This window comes from Eubalaena glacialis, chromosome 20 (genome assembly GCF_028564815.1).
Source record: "Eubalaena glacialis isolate mEubGla1 chromosome 20, mEubGla1.1.hap2.+ XY, whole genome shotgun sequence".
Lineage (NCBI taxonomy): Eukaryota > Metazoa > Chordata > Mammalia > Artiodactyla > Balaenidae > Eubalaena > Eubalaena glacialis.
The window spans coordinates 17,376,135-17,402,411 of NC_083735.1; the positions used below are offsets into that span (position 1 = coordinate 17,376,135).

The 26,277-nt window shown below is 36.3% G+C and overlaps 1 long non-coding RNA gene across 1 annotated transcript in view; it reads right to left on the reverse strand.

The window, feature by feature from the left end:
* LOC133081357 (uncharacterized) overlaps positions 1 to 25,651 on the reverse strand; it is a 394,489-nt gene extending 368,838 nt beyond the window's left edge. Inside the window, exon 1 of the long non-coding RNA XR_009698789.1 lies at positions 25,610 to 25,651. This is a non-coding gene — a long non-coding RNA (uncharacterized LOC133081357). The remainder of the gene's footprint in view (positions 1 to 25,609) is intronic.
* Positions 25,652 to 26,277: the final 626 nt, after the last annotated feature.

Genomic DNA, 26,277 nt, shown 5'->3' on the forward strand with positions numbered 1-26,277 from the left:
TTTTTTAGTGCCATGGTAAGTTTTTAAGACTTTATTTTTTCGTAAGCTATAGGTCCTTTTTACTACTTCCAATGAAAGTGTCAGAGAGTATACATAAAAATAAGATATCTCTGAAATATTATAAAGATCATATTATCAGAGCTTATTGATATGCTATTTTGATATTACAAAATCAAATGAATTAATAATATATTTGTTTCCTTGGGGTAAACCCAACTTTATAAGTTTTGGACCTGATTTTTTCAGTGAGTAACTTAATAGAAGCCATAAAATTCAAGAACAGTTTCCTCTGTAATAGGTGAAAAGAAAGAATTTAGTAACTGCACTGGCATGAAAGAAATACTTTCCACCTCTTTCTAGGGAACATTGTTGTATTCAGGAAATAACCACTTAGTCATTTGATTAAGGCTAGAGTGGAAATTGTTAATTAACATTATAATAATTTTTATAATTTAATGCATAATTTTAATTCATTTTTATTGCTTAAGCTGAAAATTGCCAAATTATCCTTTAAACAGTTCTTTATTTTTTTCACCTTCCTATTAGAAAAACGTTTATTACCTTTATTACCATTTCTGATATTTAAGAAGAAAGAACAGTAGTTTGTAAGTTTATAAACATCTTTAAAGCTACAGACCAGATAAATCATGTTACCCAGTTCAAACAAGTGCAGAGAAAGATGTGACCCATGCACACATAAAGGCACTAGAGGGCAAGTCTTCAGCCTCTGGAATGGATGGTGCCAAGGCAGACCCAGGAGCCTCTGGCCAAGAAAGATTCTGAGCTGCCTCCTTATTTCAGCCTCTTGCCTGCGTATCAGACCTACTAGTAATAATCATTCAGCTTTTCTACGAACATAGTAAGAAAAACTTAAAGAACAAAGTTGGCACAATGGGAATGGGGGAGAAACTGAGATAACCCATATTTCATTTCTGAAGGTGAATCCATGAGAATCTAGAAAGAGGGCAGATGAGAAAAGCATGCTGACCTGCCTTGGATGCAACAGCCTTGAAACTGTCACAGCCAGTTCTATGAAAAATTTCAAGGTTCAACACTTGAGAAAAAGAACTGATGATTTTTTGTGACTAGTTTTGTGTGCAATTCTACAACATTTGTGAAAGTCTAAAAATTATCTCTAGGTAAATTCAGAAAGAAAGAGAAGACAGAAGAGCTCTTCAGGAGAAGAGCTAATCACACAAGCACATACACTTATGGAGAAGTTTCATCATTACTATGTGTGGTCACCTTTTCCTCTTCAAAGAAGAGTCACTATGAAAGTACTGTCATAGCAATGCTACTAGAACCAGTGAACCATCTTCAGAATGTAGACTGTGCTACCAGATCAAGTGACCGGAATTAGATCTTTCTTCCGATAGATGTTACTGAGTTTGAGGGTTACTAAAGATTCTAGTGATCAAAAACTTAAGGCAAGCCTAAGGCAGAACCCTTTCTATTTTATTTACTCCGTTATCAACCAAATTATATATTTCTCACACAGGTATTTTTAAACAACCAGGTGTTCACTATCGTGGCTAAAGAATCCGTAAAAGAATAAAAATATCCTATACAGAGAGAATAAAAGGAACCACCAAAAAAAAAAAAAAAAAACCCTTTCCATTTATGAGATCCCTGTTTATACAAAATTCATTTGTAGACAATATTTCATCTTTTCATGTTACTATGTAATTTCTATCCCACAGTTAACAAGACTCGAGCACTATGGTACCAATCTCCATCCCATGTAGAGCTGATGGGTAGAAGCTGGCCTGAGCAGTACCATTATGAGCATAGAGACTCTATCTAGAACACAGGGAGTTCTTGGAACTTACCATATAATTACCTTTTCTACAAGGGTAAGTGTATAAGGAACTTTAAGAAACCTAATATCCAAGGATATGGGGATTTTTCTTCCCTTAACTCCGTTTAAATACGAACCCCCCCATAAGCCACAAAATATATATATAATCAGAGTTTCATATATTTATATTTAATTTAACAATCTATTTTTTGCACATGGGTTTTACCTTTGATTAAAATTCCTATAAAGCTAGGAATTTTATTTTTTTTAAATTGAACTATAGCCAGCCCAGCACTCCATAAAGATGGGCATTTAGAAAACATATTTGACAGTGACCAAGAATATTAACTTGTGAGATTTGTGGTCAGACTTAACACATTAGTCTTCCTTATCCTTAGCCCCCAGTTTTATAACCTAGCTTAAGACTTCTCTTCCTTAACACCTATTTCAATAAATGTTAAATAAACAGATAAATGGATGAATGAATAATGGAGTCTACATCTTGAAATCTCATCCTATCCAGGCAGTTTTCCTCAAAGACTACTATTTATTTCTACATCTAATCTGATGTCCTGAAATAATTTTTGCTGCAATACCCAAGGATGTAAGACAGAAGTCCCCTGTCTATCAAAGGATACCTTAGACTTCTCTGAGGTATCTTGTACTTACTACACCGAAGCTTACACCATCTCAAGCCATCACAGCACACTCAACTGCATATTTTTTAATCTGATTAGTTTATAATAAATCACAAAGCCATGGTGGGACTTTTTTTTCTTCACAACTTCTAGATCTGAAGTATAAAAATTTATGATTCTACTACATGAAATTGTACTAACACAATTTATTAAATTAGTTCAACTAGGCTTTCCTTCAGAAAGATTGACAATAAATTGAGTGCACCTCTTTCCTCTTCTGTGTTTAACTGCGAGATCTGCTCAGCTTTCTGTATCTAAAACTCTTACTAGATGCTATTCCATTTTTATTAGATTCTTCCATTTCAGTGGCCTGCATTAATTTAGAATATGAGATAGTTACTACTATCTGAAAGATACAGATAACAGCAAATATATAATTAACCTCTTTAAACTAGCATGACATAAATAGGCCATATTTCTAGAGTGACAGAGCAAGTAAAGGACTTCAAAGACGAATATGGAAAGGCAAAGTTAGCTAATAAATGATATTCATTCCTTAACAAATGGTATTTACAAATCATTCAAAATACCCTCTTGCTAAATAAGTCACGGGATATGTTTTTGTTCTAAAACCAATCTAAGACAAGGTAATGAAGTCCATGTAAAGGAGTTGCACCAAATCACCATGATTTACCACACATCTTTAGAAGGCTGAGAATGAAAAAGATAAAGAGAATTAATTCCTGATTTACATATTCTGCTAATAAAGTGGCAAGGTCTTATGAAACAAACACAACAGCTGCAAATTATGTAATTATGTATCTGTATGCAAATTTGCAGACATCTCATAAATGCTGGAACACTCTTTGCAATGCTAATTAAGTGGCTTTTATTGCTGCTGCATAATTCCTACATGTGATTTGGTTCCAGATGTCATTGTAGCCTGTGAAACCTTTATTGTCAGGTTAGCTGAGGTAGCACACATTAACACTACTAATAAAAACTCCATTTATAATTAAATTACTTGCAGTGACTCAGTGATTTTTCATCATCCTCCTGGCCATCTCTGTTACTCTTACAGTATTGTACATTGAGTTTGGGCCAAAGGGGATTTTTCAGTAGCTACATTCCCATACAAGTGGTTAATCTGTTTAATCTCATCCACATAAACTAAATTCAAGTGTCTAATGAGCATGGGAAAGTTCACATAACAGACTGAAGCCAATATGGGTCTTATGATAGATGCCATATTCTAATATCAGTATTTTAATAGTCTGAAGAATTATTATTTCTTTTTTTTTTTTTTTTTTCTTTTTTAATAGTACAAAATGTTTTGAGAATCATACAATAGGAATTGGTACCATACTTCGAATTCACACATAAGTAAAAAAGGACATTAAGAAAAAAAATGAATACTGAGCACCTACTATGTGCATAGCACTGCAGGAGCTCCAAGGAAGCATAATACATGGGCCCTCAAAAAGCTCATAAATAGTTGGGAAGGTAAGACATAAAAAGATTTACAATATAATATAAGAATACGAGACCTGATTGTTGACCTGGAACTAAAACAGATAAAAGAAATCAGAAATAACCCTCATAACTATTTGTTGGTGTTTTGATTGAAGTATAATTGACCTACAACACTAAATCAGTTCCAGTGATTAGATATTTCTATACATTACAAAATGATCACCATAATGTGTCTAGTCATTATGTTACCATACCAGTATATTACCATATAATTGACTATTATTCCTCATGCTGTACATTTCATCCCCATGACTCATTTATTTTGTAACTGGAAATTTGTACCTCTTGATCTCCCTTACTTATTCCACTCATTCCTCCATCCCCTCCTCTCTGGCAACTACCAGTTTGTTCTCTGTATCTATGGGTCTGTCCTGTTTTGTGTCTGTTCCTTTGTTTTATTTTTTGGATTCCACATATAAGTAAAATAATAAGGTACTTGTTTTTCTCACTCTGACTTATTTCACTAAGCATAATATCCTCTAGGTCCAACCATGTTGCAAACGGCAAGATTTCATTTTATTTTTTATGACTGAGTAGTATTTCATTGTGCATATATACCACATCTTCTTTATCTACTTATCCATTGATAGACACTGAGGTTGTTTCTGTATCTTGGCTATTGTAAATAATGCAGCAATGAAAATAGGGGTGCACATATGTTTTTGAATTAATGGTTTCATGTTCTTCGGATAAATACCCAAAAGTGGAATAACTGGATCGTATGATAGTTCCATTCTTAATTTCTTGAGGAAACTCCATAATGTTTTCCATAGTGGCTGCACCAATTTACATTCCCACCAACAGTGCACAAGGCTTCCCTTTTCTCCACATTCTCTACAACATTTTCTATTTCTTGTCTTTTCGATAATAACCATTCTAACAGGTGTAAGGTGATCTTGTGGTTTTCATTTGCATTTCCCTGATGATTAGTGATGCGGAGCATCTTTTCATGTACCCGTTGGCCATCTGTATGTCTTCTTTGGAAAAATGTCTCTTCAGCTCCTCTGCCCAGTTTTTACACACATTGTTTGTTTTCTTGTTGTTGTTTGTATGAGTTCTTTATATATTTTGGATATTAACCGCTTATCAGATATATGATTTGCAAATATCTTCTTCCATTCAGTAGGCTGCCTTTTCATTTTGAGATAGTTTCCTTCACTGTGCAGAAGCTTTTTAGTTGGATGTAGTCTCATTTGTTTATTTTTGCTTTTGTTTCCCTTACCTTTGAGTCAGAATCACAAAAGCATTGCTAAGACTGATGTTACTGCTTATGTTTCTCCTAGGAATTTTATGGTTTCAGGTCTTAACAGGGGTGACTATATGTATTATTCTCCTTGGGAGAGTAGCATTCTAATTCTTAGAAAGGGAGGAGAGGCTTGATATTGACGGAGTGTACAAGAGTAGAAATTTGGGATATCATTCTTTGGCTTTATACTCACACAGCTGGAGAAGCTGCAGGTCCAACTATTGCCACCCAAAGGTAGAGCTGGATGAGAGAGCCTACATAAGAGCTTGGCATCTGCACTGTGAAGTTGGGAGCATATGTGAACATCAAGATGAGTGTTCATCTCTCAGCCAGAGAATAAGCCAACAGGATTTGAAGGGGACGTGTTAGAACATACAGGAAAGAAAAAGATGGGGTCATTTTCCATCACAGTTCCCCATGGCACTGTAAGTACCTGGAAAAGATAATTAACAGTTCCATGGCACCATATGAAAGCAAAAGGATGCTAAAGGATAAGTTACTCTAGTGCTGCCTGGTAAAGAGGACCCAAACCCAAGGACAGGGACTTGGGAACATGAATCACTGATGGTGCCAAAAGAAAACTAGGCTACACTTTCCTTAGTGAGAATGGGGGCCAAGTTAAAGTTGAGCAATGGCCAGGGAAAAACATGAATGCCACCTGTGTAGACATCTCAATATCAACAAAGGCCATCAGCATCAGAAAAAAAGACTACACTAAACCAGGGCTTAAAGGTTAGCTACTCTGCATTGCCATGCACCCATTATTTAAGAATATCTTTTGATTCCAGTATCTATTCTCTTTCCTGTCCCTGCTCCGACATCAAAGGAGCTAGCCCTGAAAAGAAAGGAGCAGGGTTGGAGATATCTCAAACCATAACCAGCCTCCAGCTACACACACACACACACACACACACACACACACACACACATTCACAGAGAGACAAGATCAAAGCTCTAGTTGCAAGAGGTGAATTTTAACTTGTGTATGAGTATGAAGGGAAGAAGGTATTTAATATGGATGTTGGAAAACATGTAAAAACCAATTTTGTTTTATACCCCAATAATATGAGAATCAAGAATACTGGATATTCTAATTTTATACCTTCTAGTCTTTTCTAAACCAACTTCATCGCTACCTTTCAAATGCCCTATATTCAAGAAGAGCAGCAATGCCTCAGGCTTAAAAACCAAGAAAAAGCTTTGAAAACCAAAGGTCAGTATAGTTTTTTAAACAAAAGTGAATACTTGATATACTTCACACACCATATCATTCACCCATTTAAAGTTCTCTGGTTTTGTCCGATTCTGATGCTGATGGCCTTTGTTCATATTGAGATGTTACACAGGTAGGATTCATGTTTTTCTCTGGCCAGTGTTCAACTTCAATTTGGCCATATCTCAGAGGAAATGGTAGCCTAGTTTTTCTTTAGTACCTCCAGTGGTTTGTGTCCCCAAGTCCCTGTCCCTGGGTTCAGAACCTCATTACTTGGCAGCTCTAGAGAGACAAACAATTCAATGGCTTTTAATATATTCAAAAAGTTGTACAACCATCACCACAATCATTTTAGAACATTTTTATCACTCCATAAAAAGACCCATGCACATTACCAGTCATCTCTACTTTCCCCAATTCTCTACTCTCCACCTAGGCAACCACTAATCTACTTTCTGTCTCTATAAATTTGCCCATTCTGAACATTTCGTATAAATGAAATCACACACACAACATGCGGTCTTTCATTGCTGGTTTCTTTCCCTTAGTATATTGTTTTCAAGATTCATACATATTATAGGATATATAAATATTTTATTCTTTTTATATTGACAAATAATATTTCACTGCATGGCTATATCACATTTTACTTATCCATTCATCAGTTAATAGACAATTTATTTCCACTTTCTGACTATTATGAATAATGATGCTATCAGTATTCACGTACGGGTCTTTATGTGGATATATGTTTTTATTTCTCTTGTGTAGATACCTAGGAGTAGAATTGCTGGATCATATGATAACTCTGTGCTTAATATTTTGAAAAAACTGTTAAACTGCTTTTCAAAGTAGATGCACCATTTTGCATTCCCATCTGCAATATATGAAGATTTCAATTTCTCCATAGCCTCATCAACATTTTTTACTGCATAACTTTTTAGCTAGAGCTATCCTACTACATATGAAGTATCTCATTATAATTTTAATTTGCATTTCCCTAAATGACTAATGATCAAGCATCTTTTCATGTGCTTACTTGTGATTTGTATTCCTTTTATGAAAAAATATCTACTAAATCTTTTGCTCATTTTTAAATTGAATTATTTGTCCAGTTTACCTACTTACCAAATTACCAAGTGCCAAATTAATGTCCAATTACGTAATCTTTCTTTTCTTGCCTGTGCTTTTGGTGTCGTATCTAGGAAACAGTTGTAACTCACAGTCAAAAAAAAAAAATTACTTCTCTGCCTTTTTCTAAGAGTTTCATGGATTTAGCTCTTACATTTAGGTCTCTGATTTTTTTTTCTTTTTTGTATGGTGTGAGTTAGTGGTGCAATTTTATTCATTTGCATGTTGATATCTAGTTGCTCCAGCACCATTTGTTGAAAAGATTACTCTTCCCCAATTGAAGCATCTTAGAACCCTTGTCATAAATCAACGCACCAGGAATGTAAATTATTTCTGCACTCTCAATTCTATTCTATTCAACTATTCCTTTATGCCAGCACCATACTATCTTAGATAATGTAGTTGGTAGTAAGTTTCAAAATCGGAAAATGTAAGTAATCAAATCTTTTTCTTCTTTTTAAATATTGTTTAGGCCATCTGAGTCCCTTGCATTTCCATATGAATTTGAAGATCGTTTCTCAATTTCTGCAAAAAAGCCAGATAGGATTTTGACAGCGTTTGCATTGAATCTGTAGATTAATTTGCGGTGTATGTTCATCTAAAATAATATTACGTCTTTAATCCATAAACTTGGAATGTCCTTCTATTTATTTAGGTTTTCTTTAATTTTTTCAACAATGTTCTGTAGTTTTCGGTGTGCAAGCCTTACACCCCTTTGTTAAATTTATTCCTAAGTATTTTATCCTTTTTGATGCTAATATAAATAGAATTGTTTTAATTGTTTCATTTTCAGATTGTTCATTGCTAGTGTATAGAAATACAATTTATTTATTATTTCAATGCTGTATCTTGCAACATTGCTATATTCATATATTAGTTCTAATAGTTTTTTAGTGAATTCCTTAGGGTTTTCTATATACAAGATGTCATCTACAAATACAGATAGTTTTACTTCTTAAAATCTGACACATTTTCTTTCTTTTTCTCCCCCCCCACCCCGACCCCGACCCGACCCCTTGCCTATTGCCCTGGGTAAAACTTCCAATACAATGTTGCATAGAGGTGGCAAGAGTAGATATCCTTGTCTTCTCCTGATCTTGGAGTGGAAAAGCATCCAATCTTTCACTATTAGGTATGGTGGTAGCTGTGTATTTTTCATAGATGCCCTTTATCAAATTAAGAAAGCTCCCATTTATTCCTAGTTTGTTGAGTGGTTTTTATCATGAAAGGGTTTTGGCTTTTGTCAAAAATTTTTTTCTGCAGCTTTTGTCATTTATTCTATTAATATGATGTATTACTACTGATTTTTGAAAGTTAAACCAGCTGAGCATTCCTGGGATAAAGTCCCTTTGATCATGGTGTAAAATCCATTTTATGGTGCCAGATTTGGTTTGCTAGTATTTTGTATTAGTTTTTTCATCTCTATTCAAAAGGTCCGTAGTTTTCTTTACTCATAACTTTTATCTAGTTTTAGCGTATCACAATAAACCTGGTCTCAGAGAATTAGTTAGGAAAGGTTCCCTCCTCTCTCTCTTTTTTTGTTTTTTTTTTTAAGAAGAGTTTGGTTTGGGTATTAATTCTTTTTTAAATGTTTTGTAGACTTCATTGAAGCCATCTGGGGCTGAGCTTTTCTTCGTGACAAGTTTTAATATTACTAACTAAATCATTTTACTTGTCGTGTATCTATTTAGATTTTTCATTTCTTCTTGAGTTAGTTTCAGTAGTCATAGGAATTTGTTCATTTTCTCCAAGTTACATAATATGTTGGCACAGAGTTGTTTACAGTATTCTCTTATAATCATTTTTATTTCTGTAAGGTTGGTGATGATGTTTCCTCCTTCATTCCTGATTTTATTAAGTTGAATTTTCTCTCAGTTTTTATTGATCAATATTTCTGTGTGAAATCAGGTTCCTATCTAGTGTCCTTTCATTTCAAACTGAAGTACTGCCTATTTAATTTTTTGTCAGACAAGTTTGCTATCAATGAATTCTCTTCAGTTTTTATTGATCTGGGAATCTCTTTAATTCTCCATTTTTTAAAGATTATTTTGCTGAATACAGAAGTCTTGGTTGACTTTTTTTTCTTTCAGCATTTTAAATATGCCATCCTATTGTTTTCAAGCCCCCATGGTTTCTGATGAGAAGTCAGCATTTAATCTTACTGAAGATCCCTTATACATGATGAATCACTTTTTTCTTGACATTTTTTCTCTCTCCTCTTCTTCTGGAACATCCATTATGCCTATTTTGGTATGCTTGATGGAGTCCCACAGGTATCTGAAGATGTTTATTTTTCTTCATTCTTCTTTCTTTCTGTTCCTCAGACTAGATAATTTCAACTGAACTATCTTCAAGTTCTCTGACTCTTTCTTTTGGCATTTCACATAAGCTGCTGAGCTCCTCTAGTGAATTTTCCATTTCAATGATGGCACTTTTCAAATCCAAAATCTCTATTTTTAAAATAATTTGTATCGCTTTATTGATATTCTTTCCTAGTTGAGACATTGTTATCATACTTACCTTTAATCCTATAGACATGATTTCTTTTGAGTCTTTAAACATATTATAAAAGCTATATGAAGTCTGATCACTGATTATTAATAAGTATTGGTTCAATGCTTAACCAAGACTATTATTACTATTATAAAAAATAGTGAACTCATTCATGATTTACAACTGCAAAGCCATATATTAAGTAAGATCTACTGTCTACATTAGAGACATTATCCTTCAGTAACTCTGATGTATTTGTCCCTCACCGTTTCTGCCTACATACATAACAAGTTCCTGAAATGTCAGCTGAGATTTTTAAGAGGTTTATATAAACCACATGGAAGTAGGTAATTCCTTCTTTGCCCTCCAGTATATTCTTTGAGTCCACCTTCCAAAAGGTTTACTACTGCTTAGCTCTAAGCTAGTAAAGATAAAAGATGAGTTACTTAAAGAAGAAAGAAAATAAGTGATAGAGATATTGGTGGATTATGAAAATTGAAGCACTTACCAATTTAAAATAGATGAAGTGTTATCTGGGAAACTTATATTTGATATGTGTAGTTAGATCATCCTTGTCTTCCCTGGTTTTTGACATCTTACACAAGTAGCAGACAATTTCTTAACATAAGAAATAAATCCTGAGTGAGGACAAAGTAATATTGATCTGTGTATACTGTCTCTGTCAAACATCATAGTATTATTTGTGAGAGAGTGTCATTATGGTTTTCCATGATGTTGAACTCAAAAGATTAAGTTGTCTCCTGAGCATACTAAATGAACCTTCAAAAATTCCATCTAGATATCCATGATTTTATTTACATCTTTCTTAATTCTATAGCTGTTTTAACCCCCTTATGAAGTAAAATTCCATTTGATTTCAACCTTAAAGTATTCACAACTCTTTTAATGCTTAAACACCAATATGTCTCAAATATGGCCTTATATAATAACTAGTGATAAGGGGAGGGATCACTTATTTAGATCCTGAGCTAAATCCTCAAGACACAACCTTATCTTTAACCACAAGAACCATGAAAAAGACCATTGAAGCTATATACTAGTAGGCTTAGGGAATTACCAGGTTATCCAAGCTCCCCATTCCAATCTCATTTCTACTCAGGTTCCATATTACTGTTTTTGTAACTATTATATACCTCTTACCATTTCTTTTTAGAATGATGACTCCTTTGGGTGGTATGCCAGCTATTTTGCTTGCTTACTGCTTTAAGTCTGCCTTTTAGAGTACCTACTAGGCTCCATTTTCAGTAGTTATGGTCTAGGAATGATATCATTTACTATTCCAACCTTTTTCATATGCTGTTGCTATAGTAACTTTCTTATAGTGGTTTTTAATCTATCACATATCTGCTCATAAAGCTTCAATAACTCCCCATTTTTTACTGTACCAACCCAGACCCTCCATGGCTTTCAAAGAGTTCAGATTCATGGTTGGACCCCAGTAATCCAACCTATTGCTTACTCCCCATAACTCACATCACCCAAAGCAGATAAACTGATCTTTCATTACCCTCCTCTGACTGACCTTAAAGCTATTCTTCATTTATGGTCCAGCTTAAAATAGTTCCTTCTTTGTTACTCTATAAATACTGTTGTTGATGTGATTGTTGGTGTGGATACTGGTTTAGAGTTTTATCTACCAGTGACGGATAAATATGGTGACTATAAAATTTATTGTCCAAACCAGGACACTTTTGAAAGTGAAGGGAGTGCTATTAATGATACTCCTAGACAAGAGGCATAAACCAGAATGCTTCAAGAAAACTGGTACTGTTACAAGCAAGCCAAGTCTCACAGTCACCTTATAAGACAATTTTCATATAAAATTTTAAGAATAATATTGAACTCCTATAAATTTAGAAAATTATTCACCAAATTATAACTCTACTTTGGACTCAGATTTAATTACCAAGGAAAGGGGAAAGCAGCTATAATCTTAAAAACTTAAAGAAATGCAAACCTGATTTTAAAAATAGCTATTTCTCAGCCATATATGTTTCCTGTTTGGCTCATCATGGTAAGCCACTGCCTTTTTTTTTTTTTTTTAAATTAATTAATTAATTAATTATTTGGCTGCATTGGATCTTCATTGCTGTGCATGGGCTTTCTCTAGTAGCAGGGGCTACTCTTCGTTGCAGTGTGTGGGCTTCTCATTGCGGTGGCTTCTCTTGTTGCAGAGCATGGGCTCTAGGTGCATGGGCTTCAGTAGTTGTGGCCCGCAGGCTCTAGAGTGCAGGCTCAGTACCTGTGGCGCACGGGCCCAGCTGCTCCGCAGCATGTGGGATCTTCCCAGACCAGGGCTTGAACCCGTGTCCCCTGCATTGGCAGGCAGATTCCCAACCACTGCGCCACCAGGGAAGCCCGCCACTTTCTTTTAAGTAGATAAGATAAATTAAATATATAAGCAATTTATAAATTAATTTGGACATAGTTGGTGGGTTGTTTTTTTTTTTTATAAAGTAGTGGGAAAGTTGTGCTACTTTTATTCTTATCTCATAAAATTTAGCGGCCCAGAGAAGTTCTTCAAAGTACATCTCATGACCAAAGGTGAATTAGCCAAATGTTAACATAAATTTACAAACTCTTAAAGGTTAATTCAATTAATCAAAACTAATCCAATCTATTTGGTCTGTTTAAGTTTACAAAACACTGATAGAAATGTCTCCTTAATTAGTCTTGAGGCATTAGGCATTGTTACTTAAAACACTTTTTAAAAATTTGTTTGAATCACATGGATGATGCCTGTATGGCTTCCTCTTCCCAAGCCACCCATCCCAGAGGATTCAGGAAGAAAAAGGAAGGAAAAGCTTCATATGAGGCACCCACCAGAGTGTTTCTGTGAAAAGGACACAGTAAGGGAGCATAGTTCTATCCAGCCAATGACAGCCCAAGGAGGGAGACTTCACCTCTTTACAGAGAACAATCAGAAGAAAGCCAACTCCAAGAGAGAAGTGATGGCCTGAGTTGTGGTGCCAATGGCCCCTCTAATTAAAAAACAACAACAACATCTTTAATAACAATGTTTAACATTTATTAGGCACTTAGTATATATGAAGTAATACTAAATCTTCAGGGTTTCTTTTCACCATACCTAATTATTGTCTGAAATTCTGCTTTATCAGTTCAGTACCTGGAGACGACCTTGATCAACAACTATTTTAGTAAGTTGATGGAAATAAGTTAGTGAGAACACCATGGAACACCTGTTTACACAGCTCTTTAAACAGTGTACATGATTACATGTCTTTAGGCTTATTAGTCCCTACCCAGTAGGGATGCATTTTGCAGAAATTATGACTCTGAGGTAAAACAAGTTTAAGATGTTTTATAAACAGCCTGGGAGTTCCTTTCACTGTTACTCAGGCGCTGTGCGGTGACTTTATTTCTGTAATGTGCTCTGCTCTCACTAGCTTTCATGTTCTAACAGAAAACAAATTTTCCCTGTTGTGGATGAAATGATCAGGTGAGAAAAACTATTAATTTTGCATGAAAGAATGGGAATTTTTAAAAAAAGGTTTAGCTTTTAAAAGTCAGTGCTTTGTATTCCTCTGGCATGCTGCACAAGTTTTCAGGCATCCCCAGAGAAGAGTCATATACTTGGAACCTCCTTATGCAGATACGAGAAGAGTCATATACTTGGGGCCTCTTCATGCAGATTCATTTTCACCGAATGCAGCTGAGCAGAGACACCATTAGTTCTTTTTGCCAACATCTTGGCTTCTTTATAAACAGTGGAATCACAAACCCATAGGACATGCCTCAAAGAGCAGACACCTCTCTCTTCTCAAGGCAACCACTTTCTTTCTTTGTCCCAAGGGAGATTTACTGCAATGACACTACATTCTATTAAATTCAACCAGAACGCACCTTCTGAATTCACTGTGTTACCTAGGAGTTTGTAAATCTCAACTCTGGTCCTATCTCTTAGTTAGAGATGGAAGAAATTAGCAACCAGAAAAGGGACCTGAGATGACAATCACTGTAGGAGCCTACCCCCACTCCTTTTGTAAATCCACACTGATCTTTGAAAGAGCTAGACCAGAGGGCAGAGAGCAGAAGCAAGAAGAACTACAAACCTGCAGCCTGTGGAACAAAAACCACATTCACAGAAAGATAGACAAGATGAAAAGGCAGAGGGCTATGTACCACATGAAGGAACAAGATAAAACCCCAGAAAAACAACTAAATGAAGTGGAGATAGGCAACCTTCCAGAAAAAGAATTCAGAATAATGATAGTAAAGATGATCCAGGACCTCGGAAAAAGAATGGAGGCAAAGATCAAGAAGATGCAAGAAATGTTTAACAAAGACCTAGAAGACTTAAAGAACAAACACTTAGAAGAATTAAAGAACAAACGCCTAGAAGAATTAAAGAACAAACAAACAGAGATGAACAATACAATAACTGAAATGAAAGCTATATTAGAAGGAATCAATAGCAGAATAACTGAGGCAGAAGAACGGATAAGTGACCTGGAAGACACAATGGTGGACTTCACTGCTGCGCAACAGAATAAAGAAAAAAGAATGAAAAGAAATGAAGACAGCCTAAGAGATCTCTGGGACAACATTAAATGCAACAACATTCGCATTATAGGGGTCCCAGAAGGAGAAGAGAGAGAGAAAGGACCACAGAAAGTATTTGAAGAGATTATAGTCGAAAACTTCCCTAACATGGGAAAGGAAATAGCCACCCAAGTCCAGGAAGCGCAGAGAGTCCCATACAGGATAAACCCAAGGAGAAACACGCCGAGACACATAGTAATCAAATTGGCAAAAATTAAAGACAAAGAAAAATTATTGAAAGCAGCAAGGGAAAAACGACAAATAACATACAAGGGAACTCCCATAAGGTTAACAGCTGATTTCTCAGCAGAAACTTACAAGCCAGAAGGGAGAGGCATGATATACTTAAAGTGATGAAAGGGAAGAACCTACAACCAAGATTACTCTACCCGGCAAGAATCTCATTCAGATTCGATGGAGAAATCAAAAGCTTTACAGACAAGCAAAAGCTAAGAGAATTCAGCACCACCAAACCAGCTCTACAACAAATGCGAAAGGAACTTCTCTAAGTGGGAAACACAAGAGAAGAAAAGGACCTACAAAAACAAACCCAAAACAATTAAGAAAATGGTCATAGGAACATACATATCGATAATAACCTTAAACATGAATGGATTAAATGCTCCAACCAAAAGACACAGGCTGCTGAATGGATACAAAAACAAGACCCATATGGGTCAAGACCCATATGCTGTCTACAAGAGACCCACTTCAGACCTAGGGACACATACAGATGGAAAGTGAGAGAATGGAAAAAGATATTCCATGCAAACGGAAATCAAAAGAAAGCTGGAGTAGCAATACTCATATCAGATAAAATAGACTTTAAAATAAAGAATGTTACAAGAGACAAGGAAGAACACTACATAATGATCAAGGGATCAATCCAAGAAGAAGATATAACAATTATAAATATATATACACCCAACATACGAGCACCTCAATATGTAAGGCAACTGCTAAGAGCTATAAAAGAGGAAATCAACAGTAACACAATAATAGTGGGGGACTTTAACACCTCACTTACACCAATGGACAGATCATCCAAAATGAAAATAAATAAGGAAACAGAAGCTTTAAATAACACAACAGACCAGGTAGATTTAATTGATATTTACAGGACATTCCATCCAAAAACAGCAGATTACACTTTCCTCTCAAGTGTGCACAGAACATTCTCCAGGATAGATCACATCATGGCTCACAAATCAAGCCTCAGTAAATTTAAGAAAATTGAAATCATATCAAGCATCTTTTCTGACCACAACGCTATGAGATTAGAAATGAATTACAGGGAAAATAGGTAAAAAATACAAACACATGGAGGCTAAACAATACATTACTAAATAACCAAGAGATCACTGAAGAAATCAAAGAGGAAATCAAAAAATACCAAGAGACAAATGACAATGAAAACACGACATTCCAAAACCTATGGGATGCAGCAAAAGCAGTTCTAAGAGGGAAGTTTCTAGCAATACAAGCCTACCTCAAGAAACAAGAAAAATCTCAAATAAACAATCTAACCTTGCACCTAAATGAACTACAGAAAGAAGAGCAAACAAAACCCAAAGTTAGCAGAAGGAAAGAAATCATAAAGATCAGAGCAGAAATAAATGAAATAGAAACAAAGAAAACAATAGCAAAGATCAATAAAACTAAAAGCTGATTCTTTGAGAAGATAAACAAAATTGATAAACCATTAGCCAGACTCATCAAGAAAAAGAGGGAGAGGACTCAAATCAATAAAATTAGAAATGAAAAAGGAGAAGTTACAACAGACACCGCAGAAATACAGAGCATCCTAAGAGACTACTACAAGCAACTCTATGCCAATAAAATGGACAACCTGGAAGAAATGGACAAATTCTTAGAAAGGTATAACCTTCCAAGACTGAACCAGGAAGAAATAGAAAATACGAACAGACCAATCACAAGTAATGAAATTGAAACTGTGATTAAAAATCTTCCAACAAACAAAAGCCCAGGACCAGATGGCTTCACAGGTGAATTCTATCAAACATTTAGAGAAGAGCTAACACCCATCCTTCTCAAACTCTTCCAAAAATTGCAGAGGAAGGAACACTCCCAAACTTGTTCTACAAGGCCACCTTCACCCTGATACCAAAACCAGACAAAGATACTATAAAAAAGAAAATTATAGACCAATATCACCGATGATTATAGATGCAAAAATCCTCAACAAAATACTAGCAAACAGAATCCAACAACACATTAAAAGGATCATACACCATGTTCAAGTGGGATTTATCCCAGGGATGAAAGGATTCTTCAGTATACGCAAATCAATCAATGTGATATACCATATTAACATATTGAAGAAGAAAAACCATATCATCATCTCAATAGATGCAGAAAAAGCTTTTGACAAAATTCAACACCCATGTATGATAAAAACTCTCCAGAAAGTGGGCATAGAGGGAACCTACCTCAACACAATAAAGGCCATATATGACAAACCCACAGCAAACATCATTCTCAATGGTGAAAAACTGAAAGCATTTCCTCTAAGATCAGGAACAAGACAAGGATGTCCACTCTCAACACTATTATTCAACACAGTTTTTGGAAGTCCTAGCCACGACAATCAGAGAAGAAAAAGAAAAAAAAGTAATACAAATTGGAAAAGAAGACGTAAAACTGTCACTGTTTGCAGATGACATGATACTATACACAGAGAATCCTAAAGATGCCACCAGGAAACTACTAGAGCTAATCAATGAATTTGGTAAAGTTTCAGGATACAAAATTAATGCACAGAAATCTCTTGCATTCCTATACACTAATGATGAAAAATCTGAAAGAGAAATTAAGGAAACACTCCCATTTACCATTGCAGCAAAAAGAATAAAATACCTAGGAATAAACCTACCTGGGGAGACAAAAGACCTGTATGCAGAAAACTATAAGACACTGATGAAAGAAATTAAAGATGATACCAACAGATGGAGAGATATACCATGTTCTTGGATTGGAAGAATCAATATTGTGAAAATGACTATATTACCCAAAGCAATCTACAGATTCAATGCAATCCCTATCAAATTACCAATAGCATTTTTTACAGAACTAGAACAAAAAATCTTAAAATTTGTATGGAGACACAAAAGACCCCGATTAGCCAAAGCAGTCTTGAGGGAAAAAAACGGAGCTGGAGGAATCAGACTCCCTGACTTCAGACTATACTACAAAGCTACAGTAATCAAGACAATATGGTACTGGCACAAAAACAGAAACATAGATCAATGGAACAAGATAGAAAGCCCAGAGGTAAACCCACGCACCTATGGTCAACTAATCTATGACAAAGGAGGCAAGGATATACAATAGAGAAAAGACAATCTCTTCAATAAGTGGTGCTGTGGAAACTGGACAGCTACATGTAAAAGAATGAAATTAAAACACTCCCTAACACCATACACAAAAATAACCACAAAATGGATTAGAGCCCTAAATGTAAGACTGGACACTATAAAACTCTTAGAGGAAAACATAGGAAGAACACTCTTTGATGTAAATCACAGCAAGATCTTTTTTGATCCACCTCCTAGAGTAATGAAAATAAAAACAAAAATAAACAAATCAGACCTAATGAAACTTCAAAGCTTTTGCACAGCAAAGGAAACCATAAACAAGATGAAAAGACAACCCTCAGAATGGGAGAAAATATTTGCAAAGGAATCAACATACAAAGGATTAATCTCCAAAATATATAAACAGCTCATGCAGCTCAATATTAAAAAAACAAACAACCCAATCCAAAAATGGGCAGAAGACCTAAATAGACATTTCTCCAAAGAAGACATACAGATGGCCAAGAAGCACATGAAAAGCTGCTCAACATCACTAACTATTAGAGAAATGCAAATGAAAACTACAGTGAGGTTATCATCTCACACCAGTTAGAATGGGCATCATCCGAAAATCTACAAACAACAAATGCTGGAGAGGGTGTGGAGAAAAGGGAACCCTCTTGCACTGTTGGTGGGAATGTAAATTGATACAGCCACTATGGAGAACAGTATGGAGTTTCCTTAAAAAACTAAAAATAGAATTTCCATATGACCCAGCAATCCCATTACTGGGCATATACCCAGAGAAAACCATAATTCAAAAAGACACATGCACCCCAATGTTCATTGAAGCACTATTTACAATAGCCAGGTCATGGAAGCAACCTAAATGCCCATCGACAGACGAAAGGGTAAAGAAGATGTGGTACATATATACAATGGAATATTACTCAGCCATAAAAAGGAATGAAATTGGGTCATTTGTTGAGACATGGATGGATCTAGAGACTGTTATACAGAGTGAAGTAAGTCAGAAAGAGATAAACAAATATCGTATATTAACGCATATATGTGGAACCTAGAAAAATGGTACAGATGAACTGGTTTCAGGGCAGAAAAAAAAAAAAAAAAGAGCCAAAGCCAAAGCAAGCATTATCAGAGTTTACTTTGCATAACTGCCTTGGGAACCATGAGATTCTTAGGAACAGATTTGCATATCTGTTCTTGAGCTCTGGAAGAACTGCAGAGTACTGCCATGTTCTTTAGACCCCTGAGTTTGCAAACCATTAGCTGAATGTCATAGGCTCAACCATGTCATAACCTAGGGGTGTAACAGCCTGAGGAGCAGGAGAGGAAGCCCTGCTGAGGGAAGTATGGTTCCATTAGGGCAGGATGAAAGGATCTGTGGAGGGAGGAGAGTGAAGGGACATCCTGGTATTCAGCACACTTCCCTAATGCACCCCAGAGAGCTGTAAATAGGATTCTTGGAAGACCCAGTCCCTGGAAGTCAGGGAACTCCGCACCTCTGCTGGCACATTGCTGTGACCGCTCTCCGGAGGGGTGTTGATGGTGACCCAGGCACTAGCCTTGGCTCAGTGAGATGCCAGGGACCAGGACCAGAATATCCACACTTCAACATACTGCCCTGTCTAAGAGCACCAGTACTTTCTGATGCTTCCTTCCAGTACAAAGAGAATAATCTGCAAGGGCCTTTGGCCAATAGGCAACTTATGAGAATAGAACCCACGTTAGCAAAGCACGTCCTCACGAATACTCAGACGTGCAAATCAGGATCCAGCGGCAACCTCTTCCGAGGGTTTAGGGACCCTGCTACACTGTGGTTTGCCTGACTCCGGTCCCCACTCCGCCCTGCTGCTGGAGGCTGCTCCACCCGAGCGCCTCTGTCCCTGAAGAAGCTTAGAAATGAAAGCCACAGGTTGCTTCTTAGACTAAGGAGATTTCACTGAGTAGCCTCTTCCACCATCATTCATCATCTCAGCCTCTGCAACCTTCATTGTCCATTCATTACTGAGCACCTATTCAGTGCCAGGCACTGTGAGGGGAGCAGCTAACACAACCACAGCAAAGAACAAAGCGGACATGTCGCTCTCCTGGGGTGTATGTCTAGAGGTAGAAGCACACAACAAACACACCAACAAATAAAAGAGCTACACGTGGTAATGAGAGCTGTGAAGGAACAAATAAAGCTCTGAGATAGAGACAAATATTGGGGCAGAGGATAACTGCCTTGGATAGGGTGGTCGGAGGAGGTCTCTCCGACTAGTTGAGATTTAAGCTGAGACCAGAAAGATGAGAAGCCACTGGCCACTGGAAAAGTGTGTGTGTGTGTGTGTGTGTGATAGGGACGGGGTGGGGTGTGATGGAGGTGTGGTGGGGTGCAGTGTTTCCCACAGGGAAAAGGGTTCAGTTCAGAAAGGAAAACTGTGCCTGAACAGCAGAACTAGAGAGATGGCATAAGGTGGAGTTGGCAAAGTAGGCAGGGATCATATCATTGTATCCATGACGGTCGGGGGGAGAAATCTGTTTTACACTCTAGGTAAAAAAGGAAACCACTGAAGGACTTTAATCGGGAGACGAACAGGATTAAGATAAATATTTGCTGAAGGAAGGAAGGAAGGGAGGAGTGAATGGAATCATCTCTCAACCCCACAGCTTTTTTTTTTTCTTTTCTTTTTTTAAATTATTTATTTATTTATTTATTTATTTATTTGGCTGTGTTGGGTCTTCGTTTCTGTGTGAGGGCTTCCTCTAGCTGCGGCAAGCGGGGGCCACTCTTCATCGCGGTGCGCAGGCCTCTCACTATCGCGGCCTCTCTTGTTACGGAGCACAGGCTCCAGACGCGCAGGCTCAGTAGCCGTGGCTCACGGGCCCAGTTGCTCCGCGGCATGTGGGATCTTCCCAGACCAGGGCTCGAACCCGTGTCCCCTGCATTGGCAGGCAGATTCTCAACCACTGCGCCACCAGGGAAGCCCCAACCCCACAGCTTTAAATAGTCTGTGCCGCCTGAGTCCTGTCTCTCCCCAACTTCCTCTTCTCCGTATTACTGTCTTTTCAAAACACTTTATGCGGTATGAAAACCAACCTTTTTCTCTCCCTTATAACTTACTTCTTTCCACATTCAGACCTCACTGGGAGAGGAGAGACATGTGCCAACATAGAGTTACCCTTTGAAATATATGCAGACACACAGAATTTCTTGCTGACTTTGCATTTGATAAAAACGGCTCTTTCACGATTTGCTCACCCTCAGCAGCTGGTCTCCTCCCTAGGCATGGGAACACTTATCTATCTAAGGGTTTAGATCTATACAGAGCATTTACGGTTTCAAGAAGATTTTTTTTCACCCAAGTTTGTTTCCCAAGATTGGCATGGTAATCTCAACTGATCATAGCCTTGCTGCATTTTTAAAGCATCAAAGGTCTGACCTTGTCTTTCCACAGCCCAAGAGAAAGTCTTGTGGCTTCCATCTAACACAGTTCTTCATGCAATGCATTTTGCATAAGTTAAATAGCTAATGGGCTGCTCAAGGGTTGTATAATGTTCTGCATTTGTTTTTCTTCTCTTTATCCTTTTTTCTATCTCCCCTAGGTGATTCATCAGGCATACTTCTTGAAACAGCTGTGAGAGATTAAGAACTGTTATTCGCATTCAAGGGAAGAATTCTCAGGCAAGGAACAATCTGCCTGTTGAATACATTCATATAAATAGAGCAAATGTTTTAAAGCTGAGCAAAACGAAAGTAAGGGGCACATGGGAGGAAAAAAAAACTACCTCTCAGCATGAACCATGCAGAACTTTGATCATTACTTCAAATGAGACTAGATCTCACCATGTATGACAAGGCTCTGGATCCAGGATTTCCACAGTTCTGAGAAGAGTTCAGGTGCTAAGAAGCTTTCCCCTTTCTGCTTTCAACTGGGCCAATGATAAATATAATGATTATTAATGAGTTTAAAACTTAAGGCATAATTTTAACACTAAAAGACCACATTCACTGGGTGCTTCATACATGTCAAGCACTAACTATATTAGGTATTTTATAAACATGATCTTAAATCTTTCCAACAGCCCCCATGTATCTTTTTAACAAATGAGCAATCTGAGACTCAGAAAGGGTAAGTGATTTGCCCACAGTCATTTTGCTAACTAGGGGATTTTGATCAACCAATTAAACTTTTCTGGACCTTAATTATTTGTTATTGTGAGGTTTTTTGTTTGTTTTTAGCCTGAAAAATGCAGAGCTGGAATAGGTGATCTCTAAGGTACTTTTTATCTCTACCATTATTTGATTTGACAGGTTCTCTCAGCCCTGCAAGATGTGTTGTCTCTCTGCCATTTGAGTTCTAGCAAACTAGTTCTGCTGTCCCATTTCCCCAGTCTCTATCACTGGGCAAGCAAAAAGAAAGGAAAATAGAGCAGTCGTGACATAAGGGAAATTTCTTCAAACTCCAACTTCTGGTACTATAGCATCTGGGACAGAGTCAGTGTTCAGTGCTGGCTACAATAGCAGTTGGTGTGTGACTTCAGTCAACTAGCTTATTCTTAATTTCCCACCTAGTTCCTAATTTCTTCATTTTCTGAAGGTGTAGGTCTAGATGATCTCTAGAGTACCTATATATCCTAATATTTTATATCCAGGAAAACCAAAATTATGATGCCATGAAGTATCCAATAATCAAAATCAGACTCAGACCAGGAAAAAAACATTCATTTACTTTGCCTCTCCTTTCTAGTTCCTTCCTCCTTGCTTTGCCTTCCAAGGGAATCTATAAACCACATATGGACATCTTTGTTCTCAAAGCCTAACATAAAGGAAAATTATAGAAAGGAATATACAATTTGGCAAATTTTACTGCTCAAGTAGAATTTTTGAATTATCTTTGAAATCCACTTGAAAGCTTGTATAAATGTGAGATTACAAATGTAGGGATGAAGAGCGGGGACTGGGGCCAGTTCAGTTCTAAACTTTCAGAAGATTATTATATAGCATTCTGATCTACTTTCCACTCATAAGCATCTTAGAAGAAAATGGCAGCTCACCAAGGAACAAAAAATACAAGTGAAGTGTTGGGGGGTTTTATATGTATAAAGGTATGAATAAACTATTTGAAATAATGGGTAAATATTAGAGGTTTTTAATTTGTTTTGCTGTGTGTTTTGTTATGCTTATGGAAGAACTTAGATGCCACACAGAACTAAATTGTCAGGCAAATCCCGCAAACTCCCATGGAAGAGAAAAGTTTTATTTTCTTGAAATTGAGAATAACTCACGTCCTCAAAGATTGCAGATTAATCTTTGATTTGCTGAAAGCTTACATAACAATTGAAGAGCTTCAGAACATGAAGGTTCATGAAGGTTCAGACCTGTGGTTGAGTTTTTGTTTGCCGGAGTTCAGAATTGGGTCAGGGTAAAATCAAAGCCCAGTTCCTGCTCAGTAACCTGAGCTTTCTCCCATGAACTCCATGCCCTCGGTCTGTCCCTTCCATCACAGCTTTTCTTCCCTGATGAAAGTACTCTGCCTAAATAGTTACCAACTATTTACTTTATACTGTAAAAATACAGCTGAATGGTACAAATAATTCAAGACATGTATGTTTCTTAAATGGAAACTAATTTTTAGGTATCTTAAAAGGTTTCAAATTTGTTCCCAGGTATTTTAATAAAAGCTTAGAATTCCAGTTCAGAAACTTATTTCTTTTTTACTTGGAAATCATTTCAAACTTAAATGCTGCAAGACCTTATTGTCACTCCCTCTCTGGTAAAACTAACTCAGAGTGAAGTCAACTCAGAGAAAAGCAGAATCAGAAGAGAGACAAAAATTACTAGTGATATCTTACCTAGAGTCATATTTAAAGTTTATCCCTGGACTTATCAATTACATGAGTCAATAAATTCTTTTTTAATTAAAAAAAAGAAATACCGTAAGAATAAAAATAGTACAAAGAACACCCAAGCACCTGTAACAAGATTTACATATTATTAACATTTTACCCCATCATTTCTTTATTGTTTACTTTCTCTCTGTCTCTCTAAAGAAGATATACAAATGGCTAACAGGTACATTGAAAAAGGTGCTCAATACAAAGGGAAATGCAAATCACACCTGTTAGAAAAGTTGTTATCAAAAAGACATGAGATAACAAATGCTACCAAGCATGTGGAAGAAAGGGAACTCTTGTTGGTGGAAATGTAGATTGGTGCAGCCACTAGGGGAAACAGTATGGAGACTCCTCAAACAATTAAAAATAGAATTACCATATGACCAAGCATTTCTACTTCTAAATATATTGATATATCTGAATAAAACGAAATCACTATCTTGAACAGATTATCCGTACCCCCTTGTTCACTGCAGCATTATTTACAGTAGCCAAGACACAGAAACAACCTAAGTGTCCATCAGCGGATGAATGGATAATGAAAATGTGGTGTATATATATATATACAGTGCAAACAATGAATCTTATTCAGCCATAAGAAGAAGGCAATCCTGCCATTTGCGACAACAAGGATGAAACTTGAGGGCATTATGCTAAGTGAAATAAGTCAGACATAGAAAGACAAATACTGTACAATCTCACTTATATGTGGAATCTAAAAACATCAAACTCAGAGAAACAGAGAATAGATTGGTGGTTGCCAGGGGCAGGGAGCGGTAAAGTTGGTCAAATGGCACAAACTTCCAGCTATAAGATGAGTAAGTTCTGGGGAATCTAATATACAGCATTATAACTATAGTTAATGATACAATAACAATACTATATTGTATTCTTAAAAGTTGCTAAGAGAGTAGATCTTAAAAGTTCTCACCACCTCCCAAAAAATGGTAGCTATGTGAGATGATAGATGTGTTAACTAATTTTATTGTGGTAATCATTTCAGAAAACATATGCATATATCAAATCACCACCTTGTACACTTTAAACTTACACAATGTTACATGTCAACTGTATCTCAATAAAACTGGAAAATTTTTTTAAAAATTTTAAGTCATGGGATTAAGTGGATAAGAAGAAATAATTCCATAGAAAACACATCTGGATTCACAAATCTTTGTTTCTTCATGGGATGAGGAATCTGCCCTTCATTTTGGAAGTAAAATCAAAGTTCCATAAAACAGTTTTGTATTTGGACTCCTGATTAATACTTTCGATATTTCTTCAATTGAATGCCCTCTGTTCAGTCATTAAGAGTAATGATTAGTCTCCACACATAATTTCTAAATCATTTAAATTAGTCTTTTGGAGAAAAAAATATTCCATAAAAGTGGTAAGGGTCTCCCATACATGAAACTCTAAAGGACTTTCTAACCAAAAGGGTGAAGCAAGAACACACATTTGAAACCTCCTTATACAAGTGTTCTAATTATCATGGCTACTAACCATACTGACCCAAATAATCTACAGTATAGACAGATAAACATTATATTTAATTTAAAACACAGTTTAAGGTAATCTATTTTAAAAAAAGGAAGTCTAGAGTCAGGATAGGTTAGCATTATCTTCAAGTCATCAAATTAAGAAACAACAAAAGTTAAAGAAAACTTCATTGGGGTAATTTGTACTTTTCTCTTCAATTCCAGGGGAAAGACCCTTCATCAACTTTGGTTTAGTATCTGAAAAATGGCTTTGACTTACCTTGTAAATTTCAATGATCTGGACCATTGGCTCTATGTGATAATATGAAGGTGGTGATTTATTCCTGTGCCTTTATCATATGAATAAACCACAACTCAGATCTGCATCAAAGAGCAAAACCAAATTAATTATACAGTGAGATGAATATACACACAAATGTTCCAACATCTTAATGAAGAAGTGGTGGGCCTCAACTGATTACATTTCAAATCAGATTCAAATCAGGTTGAGTAGGGTTTTTATAACTTATATGAAATTAAAACAAAAAGGTAAAAATTCTAATGAGATTCTCCAACAGAATAAAGTATACGTCAATCTGTACCACAATCACTAAGTTAAAATTGGATGAAATAGTCAAATAAAAACCAAATCATTTAAAAAGCAGCAAACAATCTGGGAGGAAGCACTGGAACCACTAATAAAAATGTTGGGTGCTACTCTAAATAAAAGGAAAGAAAGAAAGAAAGAAGAAGAACTTTAGTTGAAAGGAAAGGTTGCTTTGCACTTTTCTGAACATCCAAGGAAACTATGGTTTTGTTTCTTTAACTTTGACTTTGAAATTTGTCATATTGTCAGATTCTCCACACACCTGAAAGTTTTAATACAATCAAGTCACAAGAAATACACATGTTTGGAAATCTCTCCTAATGTTTGGAAGTCAATAAGCT